The sequence below is a fragment of the Astatotilapia calliptera genome, chromosome 3, assembly GCF_964374335.1.
Source record: "Astatotilapia calliptera chromosome 3, fAstCal68.1, whole genome shotgun sequence".
Classification (NCBI taxonomy): domain Eukaryota; kingdom Metazoa; phylum Chordata; class Actinopteri; order Cichliformes; family Cichlidae; genus Astatotilapia; species Astatotilapia calliptera.
In genome coordinates, this window is record NC_137424.1 from 22,203,006 (window position 1) to 22,224,636 (window position 21,631).

The following is a 21,631-nucleotide window of genomic DNA, read 5'->3' on the forward strand; positions in this document are numbered from 1 at the left end:
CCTGAGCAAGAGCCACAGACCCTGGTGTGGTGTAATTGGCCTCAATAGCAACTAATGCCCTGGTGTGGTGTAAGTGGCCTCAGCCAGCAGCCACAGGCCCTGGTGTGGTGTAAGTGGCCTCAGCCAGCAGCCACAGGCCCTGATGTGGTGTAAGTGGCCCCAGCCGGTCACTCAGTCCCTGGTGTGGTGTAGGTGGCATCAGCTAGCAGCACAAGACATTGGAAAACAGCCAACAGCAATGTCGTTAATGTGCCCTCATTAATGGGCAGCTGCTTTTGGTCTTTTAATACACCCCTTCTCTGGATCAAAAGCGGTTCAATGACATGAAAATGAAAGGCTTACAGCACCAGGTATTCCCAGGCAGTCTCCCATCCAAGTACTAACCAAGCCCAGCCCTGCTTAGCTTCCGAGATCAGACGAGGTCGGGCGTGCTCAGGGTGGTATGGCCGTAAGCTGCTGGCCCCAGCACAATGTCTCAATTTATGGATTCAACTGATTAGGTGGCAAGTACCTGAAGTTACGAAGACAATCCTTTAACCATACCTGCATGTTTGCATAATACCCTAACCCAAAGGCTCAGTTTAGCATTTATCTAACAGCACAGGCCCTGGATTGTTGAAGATGGCCTCAGGAACCAGCACAGGGCCTGGTGTGTTGTACATGGCCACAGCTAGCAGCACAGGGCCTGGTTTGGTGAAGATGGCCTCGGCCAGAAGCGCAGGGCCTGGTGTGATGTGAGTGGCCTGAGCAAGAGCCACAGGCCCTGGTGTGGTGTAAGTGGCCTCAGCCAGAAGCCACAGGCACTGGTGTGGTGTAAGTGGCCTCAGCCAGCAGCCACAGGCCCTGGTGTGGTGTAAGTGGCCTCAGCCAGCAGCCACAGGCCCTGGTGTGGTGTAAGTGGCCTCAGCCAGCAGCCACAGGCCCTGGTGTGGTGTAAGTGGCCTCAGCCAGTGCCACAGGCCCTGGTGTGGTGTAAGTGGCCTGAGCAAGAGCCACAGACCCTGGTGTGGTGTAATTGGCCTCAATAGCAACTAATGCCCTGGTGTGGTGTAAGTGGCCTCAGCCAGCAGCCACAGGCCCTGGTGTGGTGTAAGTGGCCTCAGCCAGCAGCCACAGGCCCTGGTGTGGTGTAAGGGGCCTCAATAGCAACTAATGCCCTGGTGTGCTGTAAGTGGCATCAGCCAGCAGCCACAGGCACTGGTGTGGTGTAAGTGCCCTCAGCCAGCAGCCACAGGCCCTGGTGTGGTGTAAGTGCCCTCAGCCAGCAGCCACAGGCCCTGGTGTGGTGTAAGTGGCCTCAGCCAGTGCCACAGGCCCTGGTGTGGTGTAAGTGGCCTGAGCAAGAGCCACAGGCCCTGGTGTGGTGTAAGTGGCCTCAGCCAGAAGCCACAGGCACTGGTGTGGTGTAAGTGCCCTCAGCCAGCAGCCACAGGCCCTGGTGTGGTGTAAGTGGCCTCAGCCAGCAGCCACAGGCCCTGGTGTGGTGTAAGTGGCCAAAGCAAGAGTCACAGACCCTGGTATGGTGTAATTGGCCTCAATAGCAACTAATGCCCTGGTGTGGTGTAGGTGGCCTCAGCCAGCAGCCACAGGCCCTGGTGTGGTGTAAGTGGCCTCAGCCAGTGCCACAGGCCCTGGTGTGGTGTAAGGGGCCTCAATAGGAACTAATGCCCTGGTGTGGTGTAAGTGGCCTCAGCCAGCAGCCACAGGCACTGGTGTGGTGTAAGTGGCCTCAGCCAGCAGCACAAGGCCCTGGTGTGGTGTAAGTGGCCTCAGCCAGTGCCACAGGCACTGGTGTGGTGTAAGTGGCCTGAGCAAGAGTCACAGACCCTGGTGTGGTGTAATTGGCCTCAATAGCAACTAATGCCCTGGTGTGGTGTAGGTGGCCTCAGCCAGCAGCCACAGGCCCTGGTGTAGTGTAAGTGGCCTCAGCCAGTGCCACAGGCCCTGGTGTGGTGTAAGTGGCCTGAGCAAGAGCCACAGACCCTGGTGTGGTGTAATTGGCCTCAATAGCAACTAATGCCCTGGTGTGGTGTAATTGGCCTCAGCCAGCAGCCACAGGCCCTGGTGTGGTGTAAGTGGCCTCAGCCAGCAGCCACAGGCCCTGATGTGGTGTAAGTGGCCCCAGCCGGTCACTCAGGCCCTGGTGTGGTGCAGGTGGCATCAGCTAGCAGCACAAGACATTGGAAAACAGCCAAAAGCAATGTCGTTAATGTGCCCTCATTAATGGGCAGCTGCTTTTGGTCTTTTAATACACCCCTTCTCTGGATCAAAAGCGGTTCAATGACATGAAAATGAAAGGCTTACAGCACCAGGTATTCCCAGGCAGTCTCCCATCCAAGTACTAACCAAGCCCAGCCCTGCTTAGCTTCCGAGATCAGACGAGGTCGGGCGTGCTCAGGGTGGTATGGCCGTAAGCTGCTGGCCCCAGCACAATGTCTCAATTTATGGATTCAACTGATTAGGTGGCAAGTACCTGAAGTTACGAAGACAATCCTTTAACCATACCTGCATGTTTGCATAATACCCTAACCCAAAGGCTCAGTTTAGCATTTATCTAACAGCACAGGCCCTGGATTGTTGAAGATGGCCTCAGGAACCAGCACAGGGCCTGGTGTGTTGTACATGGCCACAGCTAGCAGCACAGGGCCTGGTTTGGTGAAGATGGCCTCGGCCAGAAGCGCAGGGCCTGGTGTGATGTGAGTGGCCTGAGCAAGAGCCACAGGCCCTGGTGTGGTGTAATTGGCCTCAGCCAGCAGCCACAGGCCCTGGTGTGGTGTAAGTGGCCTCAGCCAGCAGCCACAGGCCCTGGTGTGGTGTAAGTGGCCTCAGCCAGTGCCACAGGCCCTGGTGTGGTGTAAGTGGCCTGAGCAAGAGTCACAGACCCTGGTGTGGTGTAATTGGCCTCAATAGCAACTAAGGCCCTGGTGTGGTGTAAGTGGCCTCAGCCAGAAGCCACAGGCACTGGTGTGGTGTAAGTGGCCTCAGCCAGCAGCCACAGGCCCTGGTGTGGTGTAAGTGGCCTCAGCCAGCAGCCACAGGCCCTGGTGTGGTGTAAGTGGCCTCAGCCAGCAGCCACAGGCCCTGGTGTGGTGTAAGTGGCCTCAGCCAGTGCCACAGGCCCTGGTGTGGTGTAAGTGGCCTCAGCCAGTGCCACAGACCATGGTGTGGTGTAATTGGCCTCAATAGCAACTAATGCCCTGGTGTGGTGTAGGTGGCCTCAGCCAGCAGCCACAGGCCCTGGTGTGGTGTAAGTGGCCTCAATAGCAACTAATGCCCTGGTGTGGTGTAAGTGGCCTCAGCCAGCAGCCACAGGCCCTGGTGTGGTGTAAGTGGCCTCAGCCACTGCCACAGGCCCTGGTGTGGTGTAAGTGGCCTCAATAGCAACTAAGGCCCTGGTGTGGTGTAGGTGGCCTCAGCCAGCAGCCACAGGCCCTGGTGTGGTGTAAGTGGCCTCAGCCAGTGCCACAGGCCCTGGTGTGGTGTAAGTGGCCTGAGCAAGAGCCACAGACCCTGGTGTGGTGTAATTGGTCTCAATAGCAACTAATGCTCTGGTGTGGTGTAAGTGGCCTCAGCCAGCAGCCACAGGCCCTGGTGTGGTGTAAGTGGCCTCAGCCAGCAGCCACAGGCCCTGATGTGGTGTAAGTGGCCCCAGCCGGTCACTCAGGCCCTGGTGTGGTGTAGGTGGCATCAGCTAGCAGCACAAGACATTGGAAAACAGCCAAAAGCAATGTCGTTAATGTGCCCTCATTAATGGGCAGCTGCTTTTGGTCTTTTAATACACCCCTTCTCTGGATCAAAAGCGGTTCAATGACATGAAAATGAAAGGCTTACAGCACCAGGTATTCCCAGGTAGTCTCCCATCCAAGTACTAACCAAGCCCAGCCCTGCTTAGCTTCCGAGATCAGACGAGGTCGGGCGTGCTCAGGGTGGTATGGCCGTAAGCTGCTGGCCCCAGCACAATGTCTCAATTTATGGATTCAACTGATTAGGTGGCAAGTACCTGAAGTTACGAAGACAATCCTTTAACCATACCTGCATGTTTGCATAATACCCTAACCCAAAGGCTCAGTTTAGCATTTATCTAACAGCACAGGCCCTGGATTGTTGAAGATGGCCTCAGGAACCAGCACAGGGCCTGGTGTGTTGTACATGGCCACAGCTAGCAGCACAGGGCCTGGTTTGGTGAAGATGGCCTCGGCCAGAAGCGCAGGGCCTGGTGTGATGTGAGTGGCCTGAGCAAGAGCCACAGGCCCTGGTGTGGTGTAAGTGGCCTCAGCCAGAAGCCACAGGCACTGGTGTGGTGTAAGTGGCCTCAGCCAGCAGCCACAGGCCCTGGTGTGGTGTAAGTGGCCTCAGCCAGCAGCCACAGGCCCTGGTGTGGTGTAAGTGGCCTCAGCCAGAGCCACAGGCCCTGGTGTGGTGTAAGTGGCCTCAGCCAGTGCCACAGGCCCTGGTGTGGTGTAAGTGGCCTGAGCAAGAGCCACAGACCCTGGTGTGGTGTAATTGGCCTCAATAGCAACTAATGCCCTGGTGTGGTGTAGGTGGCCTCAGCCAGCAGCCACAGGCCCTGGTGTGGTGTAAGTGGCCTCAATAGCAACTAATGCCCTGGTGTGGTGTAAGTGGCCTCAGCCAGCAGCCACAGGCCCTGGTGTGGTGTAATTGGCCTCAATAGCAACTAAGGCCCTGGTGTGGTGTAGGTGGCCTCAGCCAGCAGCCACAGGCCCTGGTGTGGTGTAAGTGGCCTCAGCCAGCAGCCACAGGCCCTGGTGTGGTGTAAGTGGCCTCAGCCAGCAGCCACAGGCCCTGATGTGGTGTAAGTGGCCCCAGCCGGTCACTCAGGCCCTGGTGTGGTGTAGGTGGCATCAGCTAGCAGCACAAGACATTGGAAAACAGCCAAAAGCAATGTCGTTAATGTGCCCTCATTAATGGGCAGCTGCTTTTGGTCTTTTAATACACCCCTTCTCTGGATCAAAAGCGGTTCAATGACATGAAAGGCTTACAGCACCAGGTATTCCCAGGCAGTCTCCCATCCAAGTACTAACCAAGCCCAGCCCTGCTTAGCTTCCGAGATCAGACGAGGTCGGGCGTGCTCAGGGTGGTATGGCCGTAAGCTGCTGGCCCCAGCACAATGTCTCAATTTATGGATTCAACTGATTAGGTGGCAAGTACCTGAAGTTACGAAGACAATCCTTTAACCATACCTGCATGTTTGCATAATACCCTAACCCAAAGGCTCAGTTTAGCATTTATCTAACAGCACAGGCCCTGGATTGTTGAAGATGGCCTCAGGAACCAGCACAGGGCCTGGTGTGTTGTACATGGCCACAGCTAGCAGCACAGGGCCTGGTTTGGTGAAGATGGCCTCGGCCAGAAGCGCAGGGCCTGGTGTGATGTGAGTGGCCTGAGCAAGAGCCACAGGCCCTGGTGTGGTGTAATTGGCCTCAGCCAGCAGCCACAGGCCCTGGTGTGGTGTAAGTGGCCTCAGCCAGCAGCCACAGGCCCTGGTGTGGTGTAAGTGGCCTCAGCCAGTGCCACAGGCCCTGGTGTGGTGTAAGTGGCCTGAGCAAGAGTCACAGACCCTGGTGTGGTGTAATTGGCCTCAATAGCAACTAAGGCCCTGGTGTGGTGTAAGTGGCCTCAGCCAGAAGCCACAGGCACTGGTGTGGTGTAAGTGGCCTCAGCCAGCAGCCACAGGCCCTGGTGTGGTGTAAGTGGCCTCAGCCAGCAGCCACAGGCCCTGGTGTGGTGTAAGTGGCCTCAGCCAGCAGCCACAGGCCCTGGTGTGGTGTAAGTGGCCTCAGCCAGAGCCACAGGCCCTGGTGTGGTGTAAGTGGCCTCAGCCAGTGCCACAGGCCCTGGTGTGGTGTAAGTGGCCTGAGCAAGAGCCACAGACCCTGGTGTGGTGTAATTGGCCTCAATAGCAACTAATGCCCTGGTGTGGTGTAGGTGGCCTCAGCCAGCAGCCACAGGCCCTGGTGTGGTGTAAGTGGCCTCAATAGCAACTAATGCCCTGGTGTGGTGTAAGTGGCCTCAGCCAGCAGCCACAGGCCTTGGTGTGGTGTAAGTGGCCTCAGCCAGTGCCACAGGCCCTGGTGTGGTGTAAGTGGCCTCAATAGCAACTAAGGCGCTGGTGTGGTGTAGGTGGCCTCAGCCAGCAGCCACAGGCCCTGGTGTGGTGTAAGTGGCCTCAGCCAGTGCCACAGGCCCTGGTGTGGTGTAAGTGGCCTGAGCAAGAGCCACAGACCCTGGTGTGGTGTAATTGGCCTCAATAGCAACTAATGCCCTGGTGTGGTGTAAGTGGCCTCAGCCAGCAGCCACAGGCCCTGGTGTGGTGTAAGTGGCCTCAGCCAGTGCCACAGGCCCTGGTGTGGTGTAAGTGGCCTGAGCAAGAGCCACAGACCCTGGTGTGGTGTAATTGGCCTCAATAGCAACTAATGCCCTGGTGTGGTGTAAGTGGCCTCAGCCAGCAGCCACAGGCCCTGGTGTGGTGTAAGTGGCCTCAGCCAGCAGCCACAGGCCCTGATGTGGTGTAAGTGGCCCCAGCCGGTCACTCAGGCCCTGGTGTGGTGCAGGTGGCATCAGCTAGCAGCACAAGACATTGGAAAACAGCCAAAAGCAATGTCGTTAATGTGCCCTCATTAATGGGCAGCTGCTTTTGGTCTTTTAATACACCCCTTCTCTGGATCAAAAGCGGTTCAATGACATGAAAATGAAAGGCTTACAGCACCAGGTATTCCCAGGCAGTCTCCCATCCAAGTACTAAGCAAGCCCAGCCCTGCTTAGCTTCCGAGATCAGACGAGGTCGGGCGTGCTCAGGGTGGTATGGCCGTAAGCTGCTGGCCCCAGCACAATGTCTCAATTTATGGATTCAACTGATTAGGTGGCAAGTACCTGAAGTTACGAAGACAATCCTTTAACCATACCTGCATGTTTGCATAATACCCTAACCCAAAGGCTCAGTTTAGCATTTATCTAACAGCACAGGCCCTGGATTGTTGAAGATGGCCTCAGGAACCAGCACAGGGCCTGGTGTGTTGTACATGGCCACAGCTAGCAGCACAGGGCCTGGTTTGGTGAAGATGGCCTCGGCCAGAAGCGCAGGGCCTGGTGTGATGTGAGTGGCCTGAGCAAGAGCCACAGGCCCTGGTGTGGTGTAATTGGCCTCAGCCAGCAGCCACAGGCCCTGATGTGGTGTAAGTGGCCTCAGCCAGCAGCCACAGGCCCTGGTGTGGTGTAAGTGGCCTCAGCCAGTGCCACAGGCCCTGGTGTGGTGTAAGTGGCCTGAGCAAGAGTCACAGACCCTGGTGTGGTGTAATTGGCCTCAATAGCAACTAAGGCCCTGGTGTGGTGTAAGTGGCCTCAGCCAGAAGCCACAGGCACTGGTGTGGTGTAAGTGGCCTCAGCCAGCAGCCACAGGCCCTGGTGTGGTGTAAGTGGCCTCAGCCAGCAGCCACAGGCCCTGGTGTGGTGTAAGTGGCCTCAGCCAGCAGCCACAGGCCCTGGTGTGGTGTAAGTGGCCTCAGCCAGTGCCACAGGCCCTGGTGTGGTGTAAGTGGCCTCAGCCAGTGCCACAGACCATGGTGTGGTGTAATTGGCCTCAATAGCAACTAATGCCCTGGTGTGGTGTAGGTGGCCTCAGCCAGCAGCCACAGGCCCTGGTGTGGTGTAAGTGGCCTCAATAGCAACTAATGCCCTGGTGTGGTGTAAGTGGCCTCAGCCAGCAGCCACAGGCCCTGGTGTGGTGTAAGTGGCCTCAGCCACTGCAACAGGCCCTGGTGTGGTGTAAGTGGCCTCAATAGCAACTAAGGCCCTGGTGTGGTGTAGGTGGCCTCAGCCAGCAGCCACAGGCCCTGGTGTGGTGTAAGTGGCCTCAGCCAGTGCCACAGGCCCTGGTGTGGTGTAAGTGGCCTGAGCAAGAGCCACAGACCCTGGTGTGGTGTAATTGGTCTCAATAGCAACTAATGCTCTGGTGTGGTGTAAGTGGCCTCAGCCAGCAGCCACAGGCCCTGGTGTGGTGTAAGTGGCCTCAGCCAGCAGCCACAGGCCCTGATGTGGTGTAAGTGGCCCCAGCCGGTCACTCAGGCCCTGGTGTGGTGTAGGTGGCATCAGCTAGCAGCACAAGACATTGGAAAACAGCCAAAAGCAATGTCGTTAATGTGCCCTCATTAATGGGCAGCTGCTTTTGGTCTTTTAATACACCCCTTCTCTGGATCAAAAGCGGTTCAATGACATGAAAATGAAAGGCTTACAGCACCAGGTATTCCCAGGTAGTCTCCCATCCAAGTACTAACCAAGCCCAGCCCTGCTTAGCTTCCGAGATCAGACGAGGTCGGGCGTGCTCAGGGTGGTATGGACGTAAGCTGCTGGCCCCAGCACAATGTCTCAATTTATGGATTCAACTGATTAGGTGGCAAGTACCTGAAGTTACGAAGACAATCCTTTAACCATACCTGCATGTTTGCATAATACCCTAACCCAAAGGCTCAGTTTAGCATTTATCTAACAGCACAGGCCCTGGATTGTTGAAGATGGCCTCAGGAACCAGCACAGGGCCTGGTGTGTTGTACATGGCCACAGCTAGCAGCACAGGGCCTGGTTTGGTGAAGATGGCCTCGGCCAGAAGCGCAGGGCCTGGTGTGATGTGAGTGGCCTGAGCAAGAGCCACAGGCCCTGGTGTGGTGTAAGTGGCCTCAGCCAGAAGCCACAGGCACTGGTGTGGTGTAAGTGGCCTCAGCCAGCAGCCACAGGCCCTGGTGTGGTGTAAGTGGCCTCAGCCAGCAGCCACAGGCCCTGGTGTGGTGTAAGTGGCCTCAGCCAGAGCCACAGGCCCTGGTGTGGTGTAAGTGGCCTCAGCCAGTGCCACAGGCCCTGGTGTGGTGTAAGTGGCCTGAGCAAGAGCCACAGACCCTGGTGTGGTGTAATTGGCCTCAATAGCAACTAATGCCCTGGTGTGGTGTAGGTGGCCTCAGCCAGCAGCCACAGGCCCTGGTGTGGTGTAAGTGGCCTCAATAGCAACTAATGCCCTGGTGTGGTGTAAGTGGCCTCAGCCAGCAGCCACAGGCCCTGGTGTGGTGTAAGTGGCCTGAGCAAGAGCCACAGACCCTGGTGTGGTGTAATTGGCCTCAATAGCAACTAAGGCCCTGGTGTGGTGTAGGTGGCCTCAGCCAGCAGCCACAGGCCCTGGTGTGGTGTAAGTGGCCTCAGCCAGCAGCCACAGGCCCTGGTGTGGTGTAAGTGGCCTCAGCCAGCAGCCACAGGCCCTGATGTGGTGTAAGTGGCCCCAGCCGGTCACTCAGGCCCTGGTGTGGTGTAGGTGGCATCAGCTAGCAGCACAAGACATTGGAAAACAGCCAAAAGCAATGTCGTTAATGTGCCCTCATTAATGGGCAGCTGCTTTTGGTCTTTTAATACACCCCTTCTCTGGATCAAAAGCGGTTCAATGACATGAAAAAGAAAGGCTTACAGCACCAGGTATTCCCAGGCAGTCTCCCATCCAAGTACTAACCAAGCCCAGCCCTGCTTAGCTTCCGAGATCAGACGAGGTCGGGCGTGCTCAGGGTGGTATGGCCGTAAGCTGCTGGCCCCAGCACAATGTCTCAATTTATGGATTCAACTGATTAGGTGGCAAGTACCTGAAGTTACGAAGACAATCCTTTAACCATACCTGCATGTTTGCATAATACCCTAACCCAAAGGCTCAGTTTAGCATTTATCTAACAGCACAGGCCCTGGATTGTTGAAGATGGCCTCAGGAACCAGCACAGGGCCTGGTGTGTTGTACATGGCCACAGCTAGCAGCACAGGGCCTGGTTTGGTGAAGATGGCCTCGGCCAGAAGCGCAGGGCCTGGTGTGATGTGAGTGGCCTGAGCAAGAGCCACAGGCCCTGGTGTGGTGTAAGTGGCCTCAGCCAGAAGCCACAGGCACTGGTGTGGTGTAAGTGGCCTCAGCCAGCAGCCACAGTCCCTGGTGTGGTGTAAGTGGCCTCAGCCAGCAGCCACAGGCCCTGGTGTGGTGTAAGTGGCCTCAGCCAGCAGCCACAGGCCCTGGTGTGGTGTAAGTGGCCTCAGCCAGCAGCCACAGGCCCTGGTGTGGTGTAAGTGGCCTCAGCCAGTGCCACAGGCCCTGGTGTGGTGTAAGTGGCCTGAGCAAGAGCCACAGACCCTGGTGTGGTGTAATTGGCCTCAATAGCAACTAATGCCCTGGTGTGGTGTAGGTGGCCTCAGCCAGCAGCCACAGGCCCTGGTGTGGTGTAAGTGGCCTCAGCCAGTGCCACAGGCCCTGGTGTGGTGTAAGGGGCCTCAATAGCAACTAAGGCCCTGGTGTGGTGTAAGTGGCCTCAGCCAGCAGCCACAGGCCCTGGTGTGGTGTAAGTGACCTCAGCCAGCAGCCACAGGCCCTGGTGTGGTGTAAGTGGCCTCAGCCAGCAGCCACAGGCCCTGGTGTGGTGTAAGTGGCCTCAGCCAGTGCCACAGGCCCTGGTGTGGTGTAAGTGGCCTGAGCAAGAGTCACAGACCCTGGTGTGGTGTAATTGGCCTCAATAGCAACTAATGCCCTGGTGTGGTGTAGGTGGCCTCAGCCAGCAGCCACAGGCCCTGGTGTGGTGTAAGGGGCCTCAATAGCAACTAATGCCCTGGTGTGGTGTAAGTGGCCTCAGCCAGCAGCCACAGGCACTGGTGTGGTGTAAGTGCCCTCAGCCAGCAGCCACAGGCCCTGGTGTGGTGTAAGTGGCCTCAGCCAGCAGCCACAGGCCCTGGTGTGGTGTAAGTGGCCTGAGCAAGAGCCACAGGCCCTGGTGTGGTGTAAGTGGCCTCAGCCAGAAGCCACAGGCACTGGTGTGGTGTAAGTGCCCTCAGCCAGCAGCCACAGGCACTGGTGTGGTGTAAGTGACCTCAGCCAGCAGCCACAGGCCCTGGTGTGGTGTAAGTGGCCTCAGCCAGCAGCCACAGGCCCTGGTGTGGTGTAAGTGGCCTCAGCCAGAAGCCACATGCACTGGTGTGGTGTAAGTGCCCTCAGCCAGCAGCCACAGGCACTGGTGTGGTGTAAGTGACCTCAGCCAGCAGCCACAGGCCCTGGTGTGGTGTAAGTGGCCTCAGCCAGCAGCCACAGGCCCTGGTGTGGTGTAAGTGGCCTCAGCCAGCAGCCACAGGCCCTGGTGTGGTGTAAGTGGCCTGAGCAAGAGTCACAGACCCTGGTGTGGTGTAATTGGCCTCAATAGCAACTAATGCCCTGGTGTGGTGTAGGTGGCCTCAGCCAGCAGCCACAGGCCCTGGTGTGGTGTAAGTGGCCTCAGCCAGTGCCACAGGCCCTGATGTGGTGTAAGTGGCCTGAGCAAGAGCCACAGACCCTGGTGTGGTGTAATTGGCCTCAATAGCAACTAATGCCCTGGTGTGGTGTAAGTGGCCTCAGCCAGCAGCCACAGGCCCTGGTGTGGTGTAAGTGGCCTCAGCCAGCAGCCACAGGCCCTGATGTGGTGTAAGTGGCCCCAGCCGGTCACTCAGGCCCTGGTGTGGTGTAGGTGGCATCAGCTAGCAGCACAATACATTGGAAAACAGCCAAAAGCAATGTCGTTAATGTGCCCTCATTAATGGGCAGCTGCTTTTGGTCTTTTAATACACCCCTTCTCTGGATCAAAAGCGGTTCAATGACATGAAAATGAAAGGCTTACAGCACCAGGTATTCCCAGGTAGTCTCCCATCCAAATACTAACCAAGCCCAGCCCTGCTTAGCTTCCGAGATCAGACGAGGTCGGGCATGCTCAGGGTGGTATGGCCGTAATCTGCTGGCCCCAGCACAATGTCTCAATTTATGGATTCAACTGATTAGGTGGCAAGTACCTGAAGTTACGAAGACAATCCTTTAACCATACCTGCATGTTTGCATAATACCCTAACCCAAAGGCTCAGTTTAGCATTTATCTAACAGCACAGGCCCTGGATTGTTGAAGATGGCCTCAGGAACCAGCACAGGGCCTGGTGTGTTGTACATGGCCACAGCTAGCAGCACAGGGCCTGGTTTGGTGAAGATGGCCTCGGCCAGAAGCGCAGGGCCTGGTGTGATGTGAGTGGCCTGAGCAAGAGCCACAGGCCCTGGTGTGGTGTAAGTGGCCTCAGCCAGAAGCCACAGTCCCTGGTGTGGTGTAAGTGGCCTCAGCCAGCAGCCACAGGCCCTGGTGTGGTGTAAGTGGCCTCAGCCAGCAGCCACAGTCCCTGGTGTGGTGTAAGTGGCCTCAGCCAGCAGCCACAGGCCCTGGTGTGGTGTAAGTGACCTCAGCCAGCAGCCACAGTCCCTGGTGTGGTGTAAGTGGCCTCAGCCAGCAGCCACAGGCCCTGGTGTGGTGTAAGTGACCTCAGCCAGCAGCCACAGGCCCTGGTGTGGTGTAAGTGGCCTCAGCCAGCAGCCACAGGCCCTGGTGTGGTGTAAGTGGCCTGAGCCAGCTGCCACAGGCCCTGGTGTGGTGTAAGTGGCCTCAGCCAGAAGCCACAGGCACTGGTGTGGTGTAAGTGCCCTCAGCCAGCAGCCACAGGCCCTGGTGTGGTGTAAGTGACCTCAGCCAGCAGCCACAGGCCCTGGTGTGGTGTAAGTGGCCTCAGCCAGCAGCCACAGGCCCTGGTGTGGTGTAAGTGGCCTCAGCCAGTGCCACAGGCCCTGGTGTGGTGTAAGTGGCCTGAGCAAGAGTCACAGACCCTGGTGTGGTGTAATTGGCCTCAATAGCAACTAATGCCCTGGTGTGGTGTAGGTGGCCTCAGCCAGCAGCCACAGGCCCTGGTGTGGTGTAAGTGGCCTCAGCCAGTGCCACAGGCCCTGGTGTGGTGTAAGGGGCCTCAATAGCAACTAATGCCCTGGTGTGGTGTAAGTGGCCTCAGCCAGCAGCCACAGGCACTGGTGTGGTGTAAGTGCCCTCAGCCAGCAGCCACAGGCCCTGGTGTGGTGTAAGTGGCCTCAGCCAGCAGCCACAGGCCCTGGTGTGGTGTAAGTGGCCTGAGCAAGAGCCACAGGCCCTGGTGTGGTGTAAGTGGCCTCAGCCAGAAGCCACAGGCACTGGTGTGGTGTAAGTGACCTCAGCCAGCAGCCACAGGCCCTGGTGTGGTGTAAGTGGCCTCAGCCAAAAGCCACAGGCACTGGTGTGGTGTAAGTGCCCTCAGCCAGCAGCCACAGGCACTGGTGTGGTGTAAGTGACCTCAGCCAGCAGCCACAGGCCCTGGTGTGGTGTAAGTGGCCTCAGCCAGCAGCCACAGGCCCTGGTGTGGTGTAAGTGGCCTCAGCCAGTGCCACAGGCCCTGGTGTGGTGTAAGTGGCCTGAGCAAGAGTCACAGACCCTGGTGTGGTGTAAGTGGCCTCAATAGCAACTAATGCCCTGGTGTGGTGTAAGTGGCCTCAGCCAGCAGCCACAGGCCCTGGTGTGGTGTAAGTGGCCTGAGCAAGAGCCACAGGCCCTGGTGTGGTGTAAGTGGCCTCAGCCAGAAGCCACAGGCACTGGTGTGGTGTAAGTGGCCTCAGCCAGCAGCCACAGTCCCTGGTGTGGTGTAAGTGGCCTCAGCCAGCAGCCACAGGCCCTGGTGTGGTGTAAATGGCCTCAGCCAGCAGCCACAGGCCCTGGTGTGGTGTAAGTGGCCTCAGCCAGAGCCACAGGCCATGGTGTGGTGTAAGTGGCCTCAGCCAGTGCCACAGGCCCTGGTGTGGTGTAAGTGGCCTGAGCAAGAGCCACAGACCCTGGTGTGGTGTAATTGGCCTCAATAGCAACTAATGCCCTGGTGTGGTGTAGGTGGCCTCAGCCAGCAGCCACAGGCCCTGGTGTGGTGTAAGGGGCCTCAATAGCAACTAATGCCCTGGTGTGGTGTAAGTGGCCTCAGCCAGCAGCCACAGGCACTGGTGTGGTGTAAGTGGCCTCAGCCAGCAGCCACAGGCCCTGGTGTGGTGTAAGTGGCCTCAGCCAGCAGCCACAGGCCCTGGTGTGGTGTAAGTGGCCTGAGCCAGCTGCCACAGGCCCTAGTGTGGTGTAAGTGGCCTCAGCCAGAAGCCACAGGCACTGGTGTGGTGTAAGTGCCCTCAGCCAGCAGCCACACGCCCTGGTGTGGTGTAAGTGACCTCAGCCAGCAGCCAAAGGCCCTGGTGTGGTGTAAGTGGCCTCAGCCAGCAGCCACAGGCCCTGGTGTGGTGTAAGTGGCCTCAGCCAGTGCCACAGGCCCTGGTGTGGTGTAAGTGGCCTGAGCAAGAGTCACAGACCCTGGTGTGGTGTAATTGGCCTCAATAGCAACTAATGCCCTGGTGTGGTGTAGGTGGCCTCAGCCAGCAGCCACAGGCCCTGGTGTGGTGTAAGTGACCTCAGCCAGCAGCCACAGGCCCTGGTGTGGTGTAAGTGGCCTCAGCCAGCAGCCACAGGCCCTGGTGTGGTGTAAGTGGCCTCAGCCAGTGCCACAGGCCCTAGTGTGGTGTAAGTGGCCTGACCAAGAGTCACAGACCCTGGTGTGGTGTAATTGGCCTCAATAGCAACTAATGCCCTGGTGTGGTGTAGGTGGCCTCAGCCAGCAGCCACAGGCCCTGGTGTGGTGTAAGTGGCCTCAGCCAGTGCCACAGGCCCTGATGTGGTGTAAGTGGCCTGAGCAAGAGCCACAGACCCTGGTGTGGTGTAATTGGCCTCAATTGCAACTAATGCCCTGGTGTGGTGTAAGTGGCCTCAGCCAGAAGCCACAGGCACTGGTGTGGTGTAAGTGGCCTCAGCCAGCAGCCACAGGCCCTGATGTGGTGTAAGTGGCCCCAGCCAGCAGCCACAGGCCCTGGTGTGGTGTAAGTGGCCTCAGCCAAAAGCCACAGGCACTGGTGTGGTGTAAGTGCCCTCAGCCAGCAGCCACAGGCACTGGTGTGGTGTAAGTGACCTCAGCCAGCAGCCACAGGCCCTGGTGTGGTGTAAGTGGCCTCAGCCAGCAGCCACAGGCCCTGGTGTGGTGTAAGTGGCCTCAGCCAGTGCCACAGGCCCTGGTGTGGTGTAAGTGGCCTGAGCAAGAGTCACAGACCCTGGTGTGGTGTAATTGGCCTCAATAGCAACTAATGCCCTGGTGTGGTGTAAGTGGCCTCAGCCAGCAGCCACAGGCCCTGGTGTGGTGTAAGTGGCCTGAGCAAGAGCCACAGGCCCTGGTGTGGTGTAAGTGGCCTCAGCCAGAAGCCACAGGCACTGGTGTGGTGTAAGTGGCCTCAGCCAGCAGCCACAGTCCCTGGTGTGGTGAAAGTGGCCTCAGCCAGCAGCCACAGGCCCTGGTGTGGTGTAAATGGCCTCAGCCAGCAGCCACAGGCCCTGGTGTGGTGTAAGTGGCCTCAGCCAGAGCCACAGGCCATGGTGTGGTGTAAGTGGCCTCAGCCAGTGCCACAGGCCCTGGTGTGGTGTAAGTGGCCTGAGCAAGAGCCACAGACCCTGGTGTGGTGTAATTGGCCTCAATAGCAACTAATGCCCTGGTGTGGTGTAGGTGGCCTCAGCCAGCAGCCACAGGCCCTGGTGTGGTGTAAGTGGCCTCAGCCAGTGCCACAGGCCCTGGTGTGGTGTAAGGGGCCTCAATAGCAACTAATGCCCTGGTGTGGTGTAAGTGGCCTCAGCCACCAGCCACAGGCACTGGTGTGGTGTAAGTGGCCTCAGCCAGCAGCCACAGGCCCTGGTGTGGTGTAAGTGGCCTCAGCCAGCAGCCACAGGCCCTGGTGTGGTGTAAGTGGCCTGAGCCAGCTGCCACAGGCCCTAGTGTGGTGTAAGTGGCCTCAGCCAGAAGCCACAGGCACTGGTGTGGTGTAAGTGCCCTCAGCCAGCAGCCACACGCCCTGGTGTGGTGTAAGTGACCTCAGCCAGCAGCCAAAGGCCCTGGTGTGGTGTAAGTGGCCTCAGCCAGCAGCCACAGGCCCTGGTGTGGTGTAAGTGGCCTCAGCCAGTGCCACAGGCCCTGGTGTGGTGTAAGTGGCCTGAGCAAGAGTCACAGACCCTGGTGTGGTGTAATTGGCCTCAATAGCAACTAATGCCCTGGTGTGGTGTAGGTGGCCTCAGCCAGCAGCCACAGGCCCTGGTGTGGTGTAAGTGGCCTCAGCCAGTGCCACAGGCCCTGGTGTGGTGTAAGTGGCCTGAGCAAGAGCCACAGGCCCTGGTGTGGTGTAAGTGGCCTCAGCCAGAAGCCACAGGCACTGGTGTGGTGTAAGTGCCCTCAGCCAGCAGCCACAGGCACTGGTGTGGTGTAAGTGACCTCAGCCAGCAGCCACAGGCCCTGGTGTGGTGTAAGTGGCCTCAGCCAGCAGCCACAGGCCCTGGTGTGGTGTAAGTGGCCTCAGCCAGAAGCCACAGGCACTGGTGTGGTGTAAGTGCCCTCAGCCAGCAGCCACAGGCACTGGTGTGGTGTAAGTGACCTCAGCCAGCAGCCACATGCCCTGGTGTGGTGTAAGTGGCCTCAGCCAGCAGCCACAGGCCCTGGTGTGGTGTAAGTGGCCTCAGCCAGTGCCACAGGCCCTGGTGTGGTGTAAGTGGCCTGAGCAAGAGTCACAGACGCTGGTGTGGTGTAATTGGCCTCAATAGCAACTAATGCCCTGGTGTGGTGTAGGTGGCCTCAGCCAACAGCCACAGGCCCTGGTGTGGTGTAAGTGGCCTCAGCCAGTGCCACAGGCCATGGTGTGGTGTAAGTGGCCTGAGCAAGAGCCACAGACCCTGGTGTGGTGTAATTGGCCTCAATAGCAACTAATGCCCTGGTGTGGTGTAAGTGGCCTCAGCCAGCAGCCACAGGCCCTGGTGTGGTGTAAATGGCCTCAGCCAGCAGCCACAGGCCCTGGTGTGGTGTAAGTGGCCTCAGCCAGAGCCACAGGCCCTGGTGTGGTGTAAGTGGCCTCAGCCAGTGCCACAGGCCCTGGTGTGGTGTAAGTGGCCTGAGCAAGAGCCACAGACCCTGGTGTGGTGTAATTGGCCTCAATAGCAACTAATGCCCTGGTGAGGTGTAGGTGGCCTCAGCCAGCAGCCACAGGCCCTGGTGTGGTGTAAGTGGCCTCAGCCAGTGCCACAGGCCCTGGTGTGGTGTAAGGGGCCTCAATAGTAACTAATGCCCTGGTGTGGTGTAAGTGGCCTCAGCCAGCAGCCACAGGCACTGGTGTGGTGTAAGTGGCCTCAGCCAGCAGCCACAGGCCCTGGTGTGGTGTAAGTGGCCTCAGCCAGCAGCCACAGGCCCTGGTGTGGTGTAAGTGGCCTGAGCCAGCTGCCACAGGCCCTGGTGTGGTGTAAGTGGCCTCAGCCAGAAGCCACAGGCACTGGTGTGGTGTAAGTGCCCTCAGCCAGCAGCCACAGGCCCTGGTGTGGTGTAAGTGACCTCAGCCAGCAGCCACAGGCCCTGGTGTGGTGTAAGTGGCCTCAGCCAGCAGCCACAGGCACTGGTGTGGTGTAAGTGGCCTCAGCCAGCAGCCACAGGCCCTGGTGTGGTGTAAGTGGCCTCAGCCAGCAGCCACAGGCCCTGGTGTGGTGTAAGTGGCCTGAGCCAGCAGCCACAGGCCCTGGTGTGGTGTAAGTGGCCTCAGCCAGTGCCACAGGCCCTAGTGTGGTGTAAGTGGCCTGAGCAAGAGTCACAGACCCTGGTGTGGTGTAATTGGCCTCAATAGCAACTAATGCCCTGGTGTGGTGTAGGTGGCCTCAGCCAGCAGCCACAGGCCCTGGTGTGGTGTAAGTGGCCTCAGCCAGTGCCACAGGCCCTGATGTGGTGTAAGTGGCCTGAGCAAGAGCCACAGACCCTGGTGTGGTGTAATTGGCCTCAATAGCAACTAATGCCCTGGTGTGGTGTAAGTGGCCTCAGCCAGCAGCCACAGGCCCTGGTGTGGTGTAAGTGGCCTCAGCCAGCAGCCACAGGCCCTGATGTGGTGTAAGTGGCCCCAGCCGGTCACTCAGGCCCTGGTGTGGTGTAGGTGGCATCAGCTAGCAGCACAAGACATTGGAAAACAGCCAAAAGCAATGTCGTTAATGTGCCCTCATTAATGGGCAGCTGCTTTTGGTCTTTTAATACACCCCTTCTCTGGATCAAAAGCGGTTCAATGACATGAAAAAGAAAGGCTTACAGCACCAGGTATTCCCAGGCAGTCTCCCATCCAAGTACTAACCAAGCCCAGCCCTGCTTAGCTTCCGAGATCAGACGAGGTCGGGCGTGCTCAGGGTGGTATGGCCGTAAGCTGCTGGCCCCAGCACAATGTCTCAATTTATGGATTCAACTGATTAGGTGGCAAGTACCTGAAGTTACGAAGACAATCCTTTAACCATACCTGCATGTTTGCATAATACCCTAACCCAAAGGCTCAGTTTAGCATTTATCTAACAGCACAGGCCCTGGATTGTTGAAGATGGCCTCAGGAACCAGCACAGGGCCTGGTGTGTTGTACATGGCCACAGCTAGCAGCACAGGGCCTGGTTTGGTGAAGATGGCCTCGGCCAGAAGCGCAGGGCCTGGTGTGATGTGAGTGGCCTGAGCAAGAGCCACAGGCCCTGGTGTGGTGTAAGTGGCCTCAGCCAGAAGCCACAGGCACTGGTGTGGTGTAAGTGGCCTCAGCCAGCAGCCACAGTCCCTGGTGTGGTGTAAGTGGCCTCAGCCAGCAGCCACAGGCCCTGGTGTGGTGTAAGTGGCCTCAGCCAGCAGCCACAGGCCCTGGTGTGGTGTAAGTGGCCTCAGCCAGCAGCCACAGGCCCTGGTGTGGTGTAAGTGGCCTCAGCCAGTGCCACAGGCCCTGGTGTGGTGTAAGTGGCCTGAGCAAGAGCCACAGACCCTGGTGTGGTGTAATTGGCCTCAATAGCAACTAATGCCCTGGTGTGGTGTAGGTGGCCTCAGCCAGCAGCCACAGGCCCTGGTGTGGTGTAAGTGGCCTCAGCCAGTGCCACAGGCCCTGGTGTGGTGTAAGGGGCCTCAATAGCAACTAAGGCCCTGGTGTGGTGTAAGTGGCCTCAGCCAGCAGCCACAGGCCCTGGTGTGGTGTAAGTGACCTCAGCCAGCAGCCACAGGCCCTGGTGTGGTGTAAGTGGCCTCAGCCAGCAGCCACAGGCCCTGGTGTGGTGTAAGTGGCCTCAGCCAGTGCCACAGGCCCTGGTGTGGTGTAAGTGGCCTGAGCAAGAGTCACAGACCCTGGTGTGGTGTAATTGGCCTCAATAGCAACTAATGCCCTGGTGTGGTGTAGGTGGCCTCAGCCAGCAGCCACAGGCCCTGGTGTGGTGTAAGGGGCCTCAATAGCAACTAATGCCCTGGTGTGGTGTAAGTGGCCTCAGCCAGCAGCCACAGGCACTGGTGTGGTGTAAGTGCCCTCAGCCAGCAGCCACAGGCCCTGGTGTGGTGTAAGTGGCCTCAGCCAGCAGCCACAGGCCCTGGTGTGGTGTAAGTGGCCTGAGCAAGAGCCACAGGCCCTGGTGTGGTGTAAGTGGCCTCAGCCAGAAGCCACAGGCACTGGTGTGGTGTAAGTGCCCTCAGCCAGCAGCCACAGGCCCTGGTGTGGTGTAAGTGGCCTCAGCCAGCAGCCACAGGCCCTGGTGTGGTGTAAGTGGCCTCAGCCAGAAGCCACATGCACTGGTGTGGTGTAAGTGCCCTCAGCCAGCAGCCACAGGCACTGGTGTGGTGTAAGTGACCTCAGCCAGCAGCCACAGGCCCTGGTGTGGTGTAAGTGGCCTCAGCCAGCAGCCACAGGCCCTGGTGTGGTGTAAGTGGCCTCAGCCAGCAGCCACAGGCCCTGGTGTGGTGTAAGTGGCCTGAGCAAGAGTCACAGACCCTGGTGTGGTGTAATTGGCCTCAATAGCAACTAATGCCCTGGTGTGGTGTAGGTGGCCTCAGCCAGCAGCCACAGGCCCTGGTGTGGTGTAAGTGGCCTCAGCCAGTGCCACAGGCCCTGATGTGGTGTAAGTGGCCTGAGCAAGAGCCACAGACCCTGGTGTGGTGTAATTGGCCTCAATAGCAACTAATGCCCTGGTGTGGTGTAAGTGGCCTCAGCCAGCAGCCACAGGCCCTGGTGTGGTGTAAGTGGCCTCAGCCAGCAGCCACAGGCCCTGATGTGGTGTAAGTGGCCCCAGCCGGTCACTCAGGCCCTGGTGTGGTGTAGGTGGCATCAGCTAGCAGCACAATACATTGGAAAACAGCCAAAAGCAATGTCGTTAATGTGCCCTCATTAATGGGCAGCTGCTTTTGGTCTTTTAATACACCCCTTCTCTGGATCAAAAGCGGTTCAATGACATGAAAATGAAAGGCTTACAGCACCAGGTATTCCCAGGTAGTCTCCCATCCAAATACTAACCAAGCCCAGCCCTGCTTAGCTTCCGAGATCAGACGAGGTCGGGCATGCTCAGGGTGGTATGGCCGTAATCTGCTGGCCCCAGCACAATGTCTCAATTTATGGATTCAACTGATTAGGTGGCAAGTACCTGAAGTTACGAAGACAATCCTTTAACCATACCTGCATGTTTGCATAATACCCTAACCCAAAGGCTCAGTTTAGCATTTATCTAACAGCACAGGCCCTGGATTGTTGAAGATGGCCTCAGGAACCAGCACAGGGCCTGGTGTGTTGTACATGGCCACAGCTAGCAGCACAGGGCCTGGTTTGGTGAAGATGGCCTCGGCCAGAAGCGCAGGGCCTGGTGTGATGTGAGTGGCCTGAGCAAGAGCCACAGGCCCTGGTGTGGTGTAAGTGGCCTCAGCCAGAAGCCACAGTCCCTGGTGTGGTGTAAGTGGCCTCAGCCAGCAGCCACAGGCCCTGGTGTGGTGTAAGTGGCCTCAGCCAGCAGCCACAGTCCCTGGTGTGGTGTAAGTGGCCTCAGCCAGCAGCCACAGGCCCTGGTGTGGTGTAAGTGACCTCAGCCAGCAGCCACAGTCCCTGGTGTGGTGTAAGTGGCCTCAGCCAGCAGCCACAGGCCCTGGTGTGGTGTAAGTGACCTCAGCCAGCAGCCACAGGCCCTGGTGTGGTGTAAGTGGCCTCAGCCAGCAGCCACAGGCCCTGGTGTGGTGTAAGTGGCCTGAGCCAGCTGCCACAGGCCCTGGTGTGGTGTAAGTGGCCTCAGCCAGAAGCCACAGGCACTGGTGTGGTGTAAGTGCCCTCAGCCAGCAGCCACAGGCCCTGGTGTGGTGTAAGTGACCTCAGCCAGCAGCCACAGGCCCTGGTGTGGTGTAAGTGGCCTCAGCCAGCAGCCACAGGCCCTGGTGTGGTGTAAGTGGCCTCAGCCAGTGCCACAGGCCCTGGTGTGGTGTAAGTGGCCTGAGCAAGAGTCACAGACCCTGGTGTGGTGTAATTGGCCTCAATAGCAACTAATGCCCTGGTGTGGTGTAGGTGGCCTCAGCCAGCAGCCACAGGCCCTGGTGTGGTGTAAGTGGCCTCAGCCAGTGCCACAGGCCCTGGTGTGGTGTAAGGGGCCTCAATAGCAACTAATGCCCTGGTGTGGTGTAAGTGGCCTCAGCCAGCAGCCACAGGCACTGGTGTGGTGTAAGTGCCCTCAGCCAGCAGCCACAGGCCCTGGTGTGGTGTAAGTGGCCTCAGCCAGCAGCCACAGGCCCTGGTGTGGTGTAAGTGGCCTGAGCAAGAGCCACAGGCCCTGGTGTGGTGTAAGTGGCCTCAGCCAGAAGCCACAGGCACTGGTGTGGTGTAAGTGACCTCAGCCAGCAGCCACAGGCC

General features: G+C 58.3%; 10 non-coding genes across 10 annotated transcripts; all 10 read right to left on the bottom strand.

The window, feature by feature from the left end:
* Positions 1-335: 335 nt before the first annotated feature.
* On the bottom strand, positions 336-454 carry LOC145426345 (5S ribosomal RNA). Its single transcript, XR_013907055.1, has one exon. It is a non-coding gene; the product is annotated as a 5S ribosomal RNA (ribosomal RNA).
* A 1,843-nt stretch (positions 455-2,297) lies between these two features.
* On the bottom strand, positions 2,298-2,416 carry LOC145426346 (5S ribosomal RNA). The gene has a single exon (XR_013907056.1). It is a non-coding gene; the product is annotated as a 5S ribosomal RNA (ribosomal RNA).
* Positions 2,417-3,824: 1,408 nt separating this feature from the next.
* On the bottom strand, positions 3,825-3,943 carry LOC145427343 (5S ribosomal RNA). The gene has a single exon (XR_013908014.1). It is a non-coding gene; the product is annotated as a 5S ribosomal RNA (ribosomal RNA).
* Positions 3,944-4,993: 1,050 nt separating this feature from the next.
* On the bottom strand, positions 4,994-5,112 carry LOC145426347 (5S ribosomal RNA). Its single transcript, XR_013907057.1, has one exon. It is a non-coding gene; the product is annotated as a 5S ribosomal RNA (ribosomal RNA).
* Positions 5,113-6,715: 1,603 nt separating this feature from the next.
* LOC145426988 (5S ribosomal RNA) lies at positions 6,716-6,834 on the bottom strand. Its single transcript, XR_013907711.1, has one exon. It is a non-coding gene; the product is annotated as a 5S ribosomal RNA (ribosomal RNA).
* A 1,408-nt stretch (positions 6,835-8,242) lies between these two features.
* LOC145427002 (5S ribosomal RNA) lies at positions 8,243-8,361 on the bottom strand. Its single transcript, XR_013907725.1, has one exon. It is a non-coding gene; the product is annotated as a 5S ribosomal RNA (ribosomal RNA).
* A 1,095-nt stretch (positions 8,362-9,456) lies between these two features.
* Positions 9,457-9,575, bottom strand: LOC145426348 (5S ribosomal RNA). Its single transcript, XR_013907058.1, has one exon. It is a non-coding gene; the product is annotated as a 5S ribosomal RNA (ribosomal RNA).
* Positions 9,576-11,659: 2,084 nt separating this feature from the next.
* On the bottom strand, positions 11,660-11,778 carry LOC145427254 (5S ribosomal RNA). Its single transcript, XR_013907986.1, has one exon. It is a non-coding gene; the product is annotated as a 5S ribosomal RNA (ribosomal RNA).
* Positions 11,779-18,048: 6,270 nt separating this feature from the next.
* On the bottom strand, positions 18,049-18,167 carry LOC145426349 (5S ribosomal RNA). The gene has a single exon (XR_013907059.1). It is a non-coding gene; the product is annotated as a 5S ribosomal RNA (ribosomal RNA).
* Positions 18,168-20,211: 2,044 nt separating this feature from the next.
* On the bottom strand, positions 20,212-20,330 carry LOC145427256 (5S ribosomal RNA). Its single transcript, XR_013907988.1, has one exon. It is a non-coding gene; the product is annotated as a 5S ribosomal RNA (ribosomal RNA).
* Between the last annotated feature and the right edge of the window lie 1,301 nt (positions 20,331-21,631).